The sequence below is a fragment of the Silene latifolia genome, chromosome 6 (genome assembly GCF_048544455.1).
Source record: "Silene latifolia isolate original U9 population chromosome 6, ASM4854445v1, whole genome shotgun sequence".
NCBI lineage: Eukaryota > Viridiplantae > Streptophyta > Magnoliopsida > Caryophyllales > Caryophyllaceae > Silene > Silene latifolia.
This window is the reverse complement of record NC_133531.1, coordinates 53779344-53788239: the sequence shown is the minus strand read 5'-3', so window position 1 is coordinate 53788239 and position 8896 is coordinate 53779344. Positions and strand designations below refer to the sequence as shown.

The following is an 8896-nucleotide window of genomic DNA, read 5'->3' as shown; positions in this document are numbered from 1 at the left end:
ACAAGACGATATATACAAGACTACAAAAGGAAATAAGCATGTTTTTGGGTTTTCAATTTTCAAATTTTTATGATTTTTTGAAATTTTTCAATTTTTTTGGATTTTTGAATAAGAGTTAAATGTTAGAATTCCCTTCCCCACACTAATATGGGCATTGTCCTCAATGGCCAAAATGATGGAAATTTTGCAAAGATGATGCATGATTTCTGTACTAAATGCAATCTACACTAAGCTACACTACATGATGCATGGTTTTTGTTATGACGGAGAGGATAATTTAGATTACCTCCCGTTGTGTATGCATTAACTTCCCCAAACCGAGTGAGACACTATTGCTAATGTCCAAGGATGGGTGTAGTTCATGCACACACTATGCAATGCATGAAACTAATTTGTCATTTTGGATTTTGAAATTGGGAACAATAAAATAAGAACACCTCAATGGTACCGAGGTGTGAGTCCTCTATGGGGCTAGTACTACTCCAACAATGATCAAAATTATAATTGAAACAAAGAGAGAAATGGACAAACCATGAGAGGGTAGGAGTCTCCAAGGCTTGCTAATCTTCCATCATGCTATCACCATCACTTTCCTCATTAGAAGTGGTCACATTGCCACTTCCCTTGTCATTTGCTTCTTCACTTTCTTCCTCATCTTGCTCATCATCATCTTCACCATCCTTTCCTTCTTCACTTGCTTCTTCATCAATGTTATCATCAACTTCTTCATCATTACCAACAACCTCATTGTCACCCAAAACGACCCTAGATGCACCCGGAAATAGGACTTCTCTATCCGCCCAACTAGGCAAAGGACAAGATTGATCAAGTAGTCCTTGCCTAGCTAAGTGTAGGAGGGGTGGATATTGAGCCAAGTAAGCATTTTTCCGATCTTCAAAGGCTTGCTTGTGCATTGCTTGCATGAGAAGAGTCACATAATCTTTTCTAGCTTCAACTCCTTCCGGCTTGAAATCTTCATACTCGAATGGGTAAGGTGGTATGACAATGGAAGAGGAGGGAGTTTCAAGATCACCCTTTTGTTGTTGAATAATATACTCGGCCTCTTTAGAAAGGGGAAGTAGATAATTGGTCCGGTGGACGCTTAGACGACAAATCTTTGAAAGCAAGGTGAACGATCTAGCTTCACTAGTGAGCCATCCATACTTAGTGTCAAGGGGGTTATGGGCAACCCACTTGAACTTGTGTATCATAGTATGCAAATCAACAAGATGACCACCCTCCTTTGCTTTGTACTTGTTATCCTTATTGAAGTTAGGATCAAAGTGCTTAGCTAGGATAGTAACTAGGCCGCCATTGACAATAACGGTAGTGCCCTTCTTCCCACAATCAATGTTGAGCCATCTATCTACCAAGAGCCTCAAAGAATTGTAAGGCTTGGTGTGTACTCTTCCAATGTTCAAAGCCGATTCAAGGAGAATAAAATCAAGTTTGGTGAAATGGTTGGTATCTTTCCTTGCAATTATGGTGTTTCCCACGACCTTGTGCCATACTCTTATGCCCGGATGGTGGACCAAAAGAGCACGACTCGCATGAAAGTCCTCAAATTTCCTCTCGGAAATTGCCTCCCAAAGAGGTTCGGGGTCATACTTTCCATAATTCTTAAAATAACGCGGTTCATCACTAAGACCAAAAATTCCACCCAATTCTCTAAAGGAAATGCGTCTACGAACATTAGCTAGACGAAACTCGAGATTCTCCCTATTCTCAACTTTGGTGACTTTCAAAGAACTCAAAAAATTCCAAGGTAAGGGAGGGGTATGTCAATTCCTTTGTTTCAAACAATTTCTTCAACCCCATGGCTTTGAAAAAGGCTCTAGTTTGCTCAAGAACACCCAATTTTTCTAAGGTATCTTCACATATAAATTTGGTGGATTGTAATGACTTTCTAGCAAACTTGACAAAGGTATTTCTATGGGTTTCGGAAATAAAAGTTACCTCCGGATAATGCAAAAGTTGATCGATTTCCGGAGTAGAAGGTGTTGTTGCTCCCATAGAAGGTTGTTGTTGTTGTTGCACTTCCAAGTTTGTTGTTGCTACCACCATAGCCAATGCTTTCTTTGTTTGAAGAGCCTTTTGCCTTTGTGAGAGTGCCTTAGCCTTTGGTGCCTTTGTTGCCTTTGTTGCTCCCTTAGTCCTTGCCATTGATGATTTAACCAAGAAAAGAATGAAAAATCTTCAATTTGTAGTATACCCAAATCGATTTAAAGGTGAAAGGCTTTGCCTTTATGAGATCAAAAATCGACCCAAAGGTTGAAGATTTTGTGCTTGGTTTTGATTTTTATTGAAGAAGGAGTGATTGATTTGTTGTTGGAAGGTGATCGGTCCCGTTTCGTATTCACAAGTAAATAGATGTGGTCGTTGGTCACGGTCGAATCAAAACACAATTTATAGCTTAACAAACAACTCTACAATTAGTAAAGAGGCAAGTAAAGGTCGGATCCCAAGGGACAGGAGTTGAAATGAGATTTCTATTGTAACTAGTGGTGTCTAAGGGGTGTCACAAATTGGGTTGATGTAGAAGGTTACTAAACTAGAATAACAATGAAAATAAACAAGCAAGATGAATTAAAGGGGTGAAAACAATTGATTAAAGGCACTAGGGTGTCATGGGGTCATAGGGGAATCATGGGATATGATCATACAAACATGTTCTCAAATTATAAGCAAGCAATTATTGTTGTGATGGATTGAGTTGGTTTATATCTTACAATCCTAGGAAAGTTTGGGTCTCGGAGCCGAATCGATTAGATTGTACAACACCTACAAGTCGACTTAATCTTCCCTACTCAACAACATGCATGGTCTAATGAGACTCGAGTTGGGTTATGTCTTACAAGTCTCATTTAAAAGATAGGAGATGATAGTAAATGCAAGGATTCATAGGCTTAGCATTTCATCAAATATAACATGTGCATGAGTTGAGATCAAAACAAGCAAACAAATAAGATATGAAAGCATATTAATTTAAGCATGAATCATTCCCCATGTTGGTTTCCCCTAATCACCCATTAACCCTAGCTAAGAGACTACTCACTCATTATCATGTTGATCATACTAGCAAGGTTGTCAATCATACTAACAATATGAAACATGATGAATAAATGAAAGTAATTAGCAATAATTAAAAAGGGATTAAGAGATTATACCTACTAATGATTCCAATAATAATGCAAGAATAATAGAAGTACTTGAATGCTAGATTGAGAGGTTGTCAATCTCCCAATAATAACCCAAATAATCTTCAATTACCCAAAATAAAGTATGAACAAAAGAGAGATTAAAGAACTAAAACTTGATTAATACTTGATTACAATATTGAAGAGAGATTTGATTGATATTAACTACACTAATTTTTGATAAGAAGAACATGCTCCTCTAATTAGACTAATGGGGTATTTATAGTGAAAATTAGGGAGGATGCATTAGGGTTAACTAAGGGCTAAACTAGTAATTACACTTTTTAAGTTGAGCAAGGAGAAGCCGGTATTTTTGGAGAGAAGGGCTTGTCTTTTCGTAGCTTGAAGAAGACAACCCGTGCTGTGAAGGAATCCGGGCGGATTAAGGTCGGGACGGCCGGATTTGGGCGATGGAATCCGAGCGGATTCTGGGGAATCCGGGCGGATTGCTGAGGGGGAATCCGAGCGGATTCCAGCTGGGACGCTCGGATTGTGCAAGGGCAGGACGGGCGGATTGTTGACAATCCGCTCGGATTGTCAGTCAGCGTGGTAACTTCTTCTTTTCTTCCCTTTTCTTCATAAATTCCTTGGGGATTTCCTTGGGGACTCAAGGATCTTTTCTCAACATTGCTCTTCTACTATGATAGTACAAAGGCCTTCTAATCTTGTCTTTCCTTGATGCTTGGTCATTGAATTTGATCAATTTAGTCTCGATTTGCCATGAAAATGCAAGATTCTTACTCCTTTCCTACCAAGGGATCAAAATCTCAAAGAATATGCAAAACAAAGAACTAAAGATAAGAAATGACCCAAATAAGCACTAAAAAGCATGGAAACAAGGGTAATTCGGGGGCTAAATATGCGCCAATTATGGTCACATCAGAAGGATGATTTGATTTGTTTTTGGTGAATGTTGTTGAGGGATTTTGTTTTTGTGATGGAGAGAATGAGGGTTTTGATGTTGTGGGTAGTGTTTATGAATGAATGAATGAATGAATGAATGAAGGTGGGAGGGGTTTTAAAGAGACCGAAATTTTCGAATCTGCAGGGGCAATCCGTGCGGATTCTACCCAATCCGTGCGGATTCTGCTCTTTCTGGGTTGTATAAAACTCGCCTAAAGACGGGCGGATTCATAAGAAGACGCTCGGATTTTCTTGACACGGGACGGGCGGATTTGCTTGAAGACGGACGGATTTCAGTCCAGGAAATTTTTCTTGTTTTCCTCAGCAGAGAAGACGGGCGTCTTCAGTCCAGGACGGACAGATTTGCAGAGACGGGCGGATTGCTGATCAGGACGCCCGGATTCAGCCACAGTCAAAAATTTTCAAAATTCAGCTCAGTTCAGGACGGGCGTCTTTGCTGCAGTACGCTCAGATTACTGAAGACGGGCGGATTCTCCTGAATCCGTTCGGATTGTACCCTTTGTACCCGGATTCAGTTCCATCCGTGCACAATGCATTTCCCTTACCATTCTTCCATTCTTTCTTCAAATTTTGTGTTCTTCATTGTGGGGGCACTACTAAGGTATGGATAGCCTAGGCAATTGTCATCCCCACACTAAGGTAAAGCACTACACATCAATTGAGATTGTTAATCCCTCCCTCACTTCTCTCAAATATGACAATTATTTTGATCAAAGTAAATAAAAATCCAAAAAATGCAATACAAGAATTGAAATGTAAGTTAGGGAGTTAGAAATATTTACAAGTGGTGGTTTAGGGAGGACTCCACCAAACTCTCATTCTTGATGAGATGTCAAGGGGGCATGTCCAAGGTGTTGTTGATGTTGCTCAACACCTTGAAAAAGTAATCGAAAGCTTGTGCATTATCATGGTAGAGGTCTTCAATAGACCTTGGCCCTTGTTTTCGGTCTTGATCGATGGCATTACCAATGTAGGGATTAAAAATCTCTTCAAATTCGTCGTCCCAAACACCACAAACTTCATTGAGTTGATCATTGAAAATCTCTTGCTTAGATGGAGACAACTCTCCCAATTTCTTCTCTTGGCCAATGAGGCCATTCTCTTCTTCCTTGGTTGATTTTGACGAGCTTTGCAAGCTCTCCTTGTCACAATTCACTTGCTCTTTGAATGGAGCATCTTCAATTTTCTTCTTCCATTGGAGTTCCGATTTCTTCCATTCATCCTTTCGGCTATAATGATCAATCATGAAACATGGTTCATGCAAACGAGGAGCTCTCATAGTCTTGTCAAGATTAAAAGTTATGCTTTCATCTCCCACTTCTAGAGTGAGCTCACCATGTTTCACATCAATCACCGCACCCGCGGAGTGTAGGAAAGGTCTTCCTAGAATGATTGGAATATTGGAATCTTCCTCCATATCAACAATGACAAAGTCCACCGGGATGAAAAACTTCCCAATTCGCACGGGGACATCTTCCCATATCCCTAATGGTGTCTTCGTCGATCTATCGGCCATTGGAAGTGTGATATTGGTGCATTTAAGCTCTCCCATCCCCAACCTTTTACTCACCGAGTACGGCATGACACTCACACTAGCCCCTAGATCACATAAGGCTTTGTTGATCGTCGTGTCGCCAATGGTACACGGTATTGAGAAGCTTCCCGGATCCTTTAACTTTGGAGGTGAACTCCCTTGAAGTATTGCACTACTCACCTTAGTGAAGGCGATAGTCTCAAGCTTGCGGATCGACTTCTTCTTTGTGAGGATATCTTTCATGTATTTCGCATAGGCCGGCACGTGATTGATTAATTCCGTAAAAGGAATTGAGACTTCCAAATTCTTCACAATTTCCATGAACTTTCCAAGTTGATCATCAAATTTGGGCTTGGCTTGACGACTTGGAAAAGGAAGTCTAATCACAATGGGCTCCTTCTCCTTGACCTTGTCTTCATTTTTCTTTGAACTTTCTTCTTTCGATGGTTCTCCATCTTTGGAGCTTTGCACAATTTCTTCCTTTTCACTAGCTTCCACAACTTCATCCTCAACTTGCTTCTTCGGTGCTTCATACCTTGTACCACTTCTCAAGTGAATGGCACTAACCGTTTCATGTCTAGGGGGATTACTTTGAGGTGGTAATTGCCCCTTTTGTCTTTGTCAGCTTGAAGATGCTAGTTGAGTCAATTGTGTTTCCAACATCTTGGTGTGAGCTAGAATGTTGTTGATGGTGGTTTCCTTTGCTTGGCTATCTTTTTGCATTTGAGTGAAAAATTCTTGTTGATTCTTTTGCATTTCGAGGACCGCTTTTTGGACATCTTGGTCATTTTGGTGATTGTATGGATTTTGATTTTGGTAACCTTGGTTTTGATTGTAAAAGGGTCTTTGATTTTGGTTTCTCATGGGTGGTGGAGTGTATGTTGTTTGAGGGTTTTGAACATTTTGGCTTTTGTATGAGAGATTTGGATGGAATTTTGTGTTTTCATTGTAAAAGTTGGAATAAGGGGTACCACTCTTGTATGCTTGGAAAGCATTCACTTGTTCATTTGTTCCCCTACATTCGCCTTGGTCATGTCCCAAAGTTCCACAATTCTCACATATCCCACTTGGGATTGATGAGGATGCCGTCATGGCATTAACATGATGCTTTGATGATTTTGAGTTTTCTTCAAGTCTAGCCATAGCTTGTTCAAACTTCAAGTTGATTGTGTCAATGTGAGCACTAAGTTGAGCACCCAATTGAGTAACGGAGTCCACTTCATGCTTTCCTCCTCTAGTAGCCTTGCGAGGTCTGCTATATTGTGAGTTATGGACCGCCATTTCCTCAATGTTGTTCCATGTTTGATTGTCATCAACTTCAGTGAACATTCCATTTGATCCCATATTGAGAATGTTCCTAGAATCTTCATATAAACCATTCCAAAATTGTTGTACCAAAAACCATTCGCTAAGTCCATGGTGAGGACATGAGCGACAAATTCCCTTAAACCGCTCCCAAGCTTCATACAAAGATTCTTCATCCCTTTGCTTAAAACCCGTAATTTGAGCTCTTAGCATGTTAGTCTTTTCCGGTGGGTAGAATTTTTTGTAGAAAGCTAGAGCCAACTTCTTCCAAGAATCTATTCCGAGGGTGGCCTTATCAAGGCCCTTCAACCATTGCTTTGCGATGCCGATTAGAGAAAAAGGAAATAAGAACCATCTAATTTGGTCTTGAGTCACGCCCGTTTGAGAGATTGCATCACAATAGTCGCAAAAGGTTTCCATATGAGAATGAGGGTCTACACTAGGCATCCCCCCAAATTGGCTCCTCTCAACTAATTGGATGAAGGCGGACTTGGCAATAAAATTTCCGGTTAGATGTTGCGGTGTAGGAGTACCATTTGGTAGATTCTCCTCGGTGGGTACGGAGTGTGACGAGAATTTAGGCATTGTAGGTGGATTTTGTGGGGTATTGTGTAATGGGTTCTCCTCTCCTTCTATTGCGAAAGGGTTGATGAACTCACTAGTGGGTTGAACAACTTCACTAATACCTCTTAAATTCCTCCTAACAAGTCTCCTATTGTTCGTCAAGGTTCTTTCGATTTCACGGTCAAAAGGTAACAAATTACCTTGTAACCTTCTAGACATGCAAAATATCAAACAACTCGAAAACAATTAGAACAAACCATGAGGAGTTTTACTTCCCCAAGGCGAAGAAAGACACAACTAATAACAATAAAAAGGAAATCTAAATCAAATAAACACCGCCCCCGGCAACGGCGCCATTTTTGATCGGGTCCGTTTCGTGTTCACAAATTAAGATGTGGTCGTTGGGTCACGGTCGAATCAAAACACAATTTATAACTTCACAAACAACTCTACAATTAGTAAAGAGGCAAGTAAAGGTCAGATCCCAAGGGACGGGTATTGAAATGAGATTTCTATTGCAACTAGTGGTGTCTAAGGGGTGTCACAAATTGGGTTGATGTAGAAGGTCACTAAACTAAAATAGCAATGAAAATAAACAAGCAAGATGAATTAAAGGGGGTGTAAACAATTGATTAAAGGCACTAGGGTGTCATGGGATCATAGGGGAATCATGGGAATTGATCATACAAACATGTTCTCAAATTATAAGCAAGCAATTATTATTGTGATGGATTGAGTTGGGTTATATCTTACAATCCTAGGAAAGTTTGGGTCCCGGAGCCGAATCGATTAGATTGTACAACACCTACAAGTCGACTTAATCTTCCCTACTCAACAACATGCATGGTCTAATGAGACTCGAGTTGGGTTATGTCTTACAAGTCTCATTGAAAAGATAGAAGATGATAGTAAATGCAAGGATTCATAGGCTTAGCATTTCATCAAATATAACATGTGCATGAGTTGAGATCAAAACAAGCAAGCAAATAAAACATGAAAGCATATTAATTTAAGCATGAATCATTCCCCATGTTGGTTTCCCCTAATCGCCCATTAACCCTAGCTAAGAGACTACTCACTCATTATCATGTTGATCATGCTAGCAAGGTTGTCAATCATACCAACAATATGAAACATGATGAATAAATGAAAGTAATTAACAATAATTAAAAAGGGATTAAGAGAATTATACCTACTAATGATTCCAATAATATAGCAAAGATAAAGGAAGTACTTGAATGCTTGATTGAGAGGTTGTCAATCTCCCAATAATAACCCAAATAATCTTCAATTACCCAAAATAAAGGATGAACAAAAGAGAGATTAAGGAAATAAAACTTGTATTAGAACTTGATTAATTATTGATTACAAA

General features: G+C 39.7%; 1 non-coding gene across 1 annotated transcript; it reads left to right on the top strand.

Moving 5' to 3' along the window:
* The first annotated feature begins 7066 nt into the window (after positions 1 to 7066).
* On the top strand, positions 7067 to 7173 carry LOC141589127 (small nucleolar RNA R71). The gene has a single exon (XR_012520077.1). It is a non-coding gene; the product is annotated as a small nucleolar RNA R71 (small nucleolar RNA).
* The last annotated feature ends 1723 nt before the right edge of the window (positions 7174 to 8896 follow it).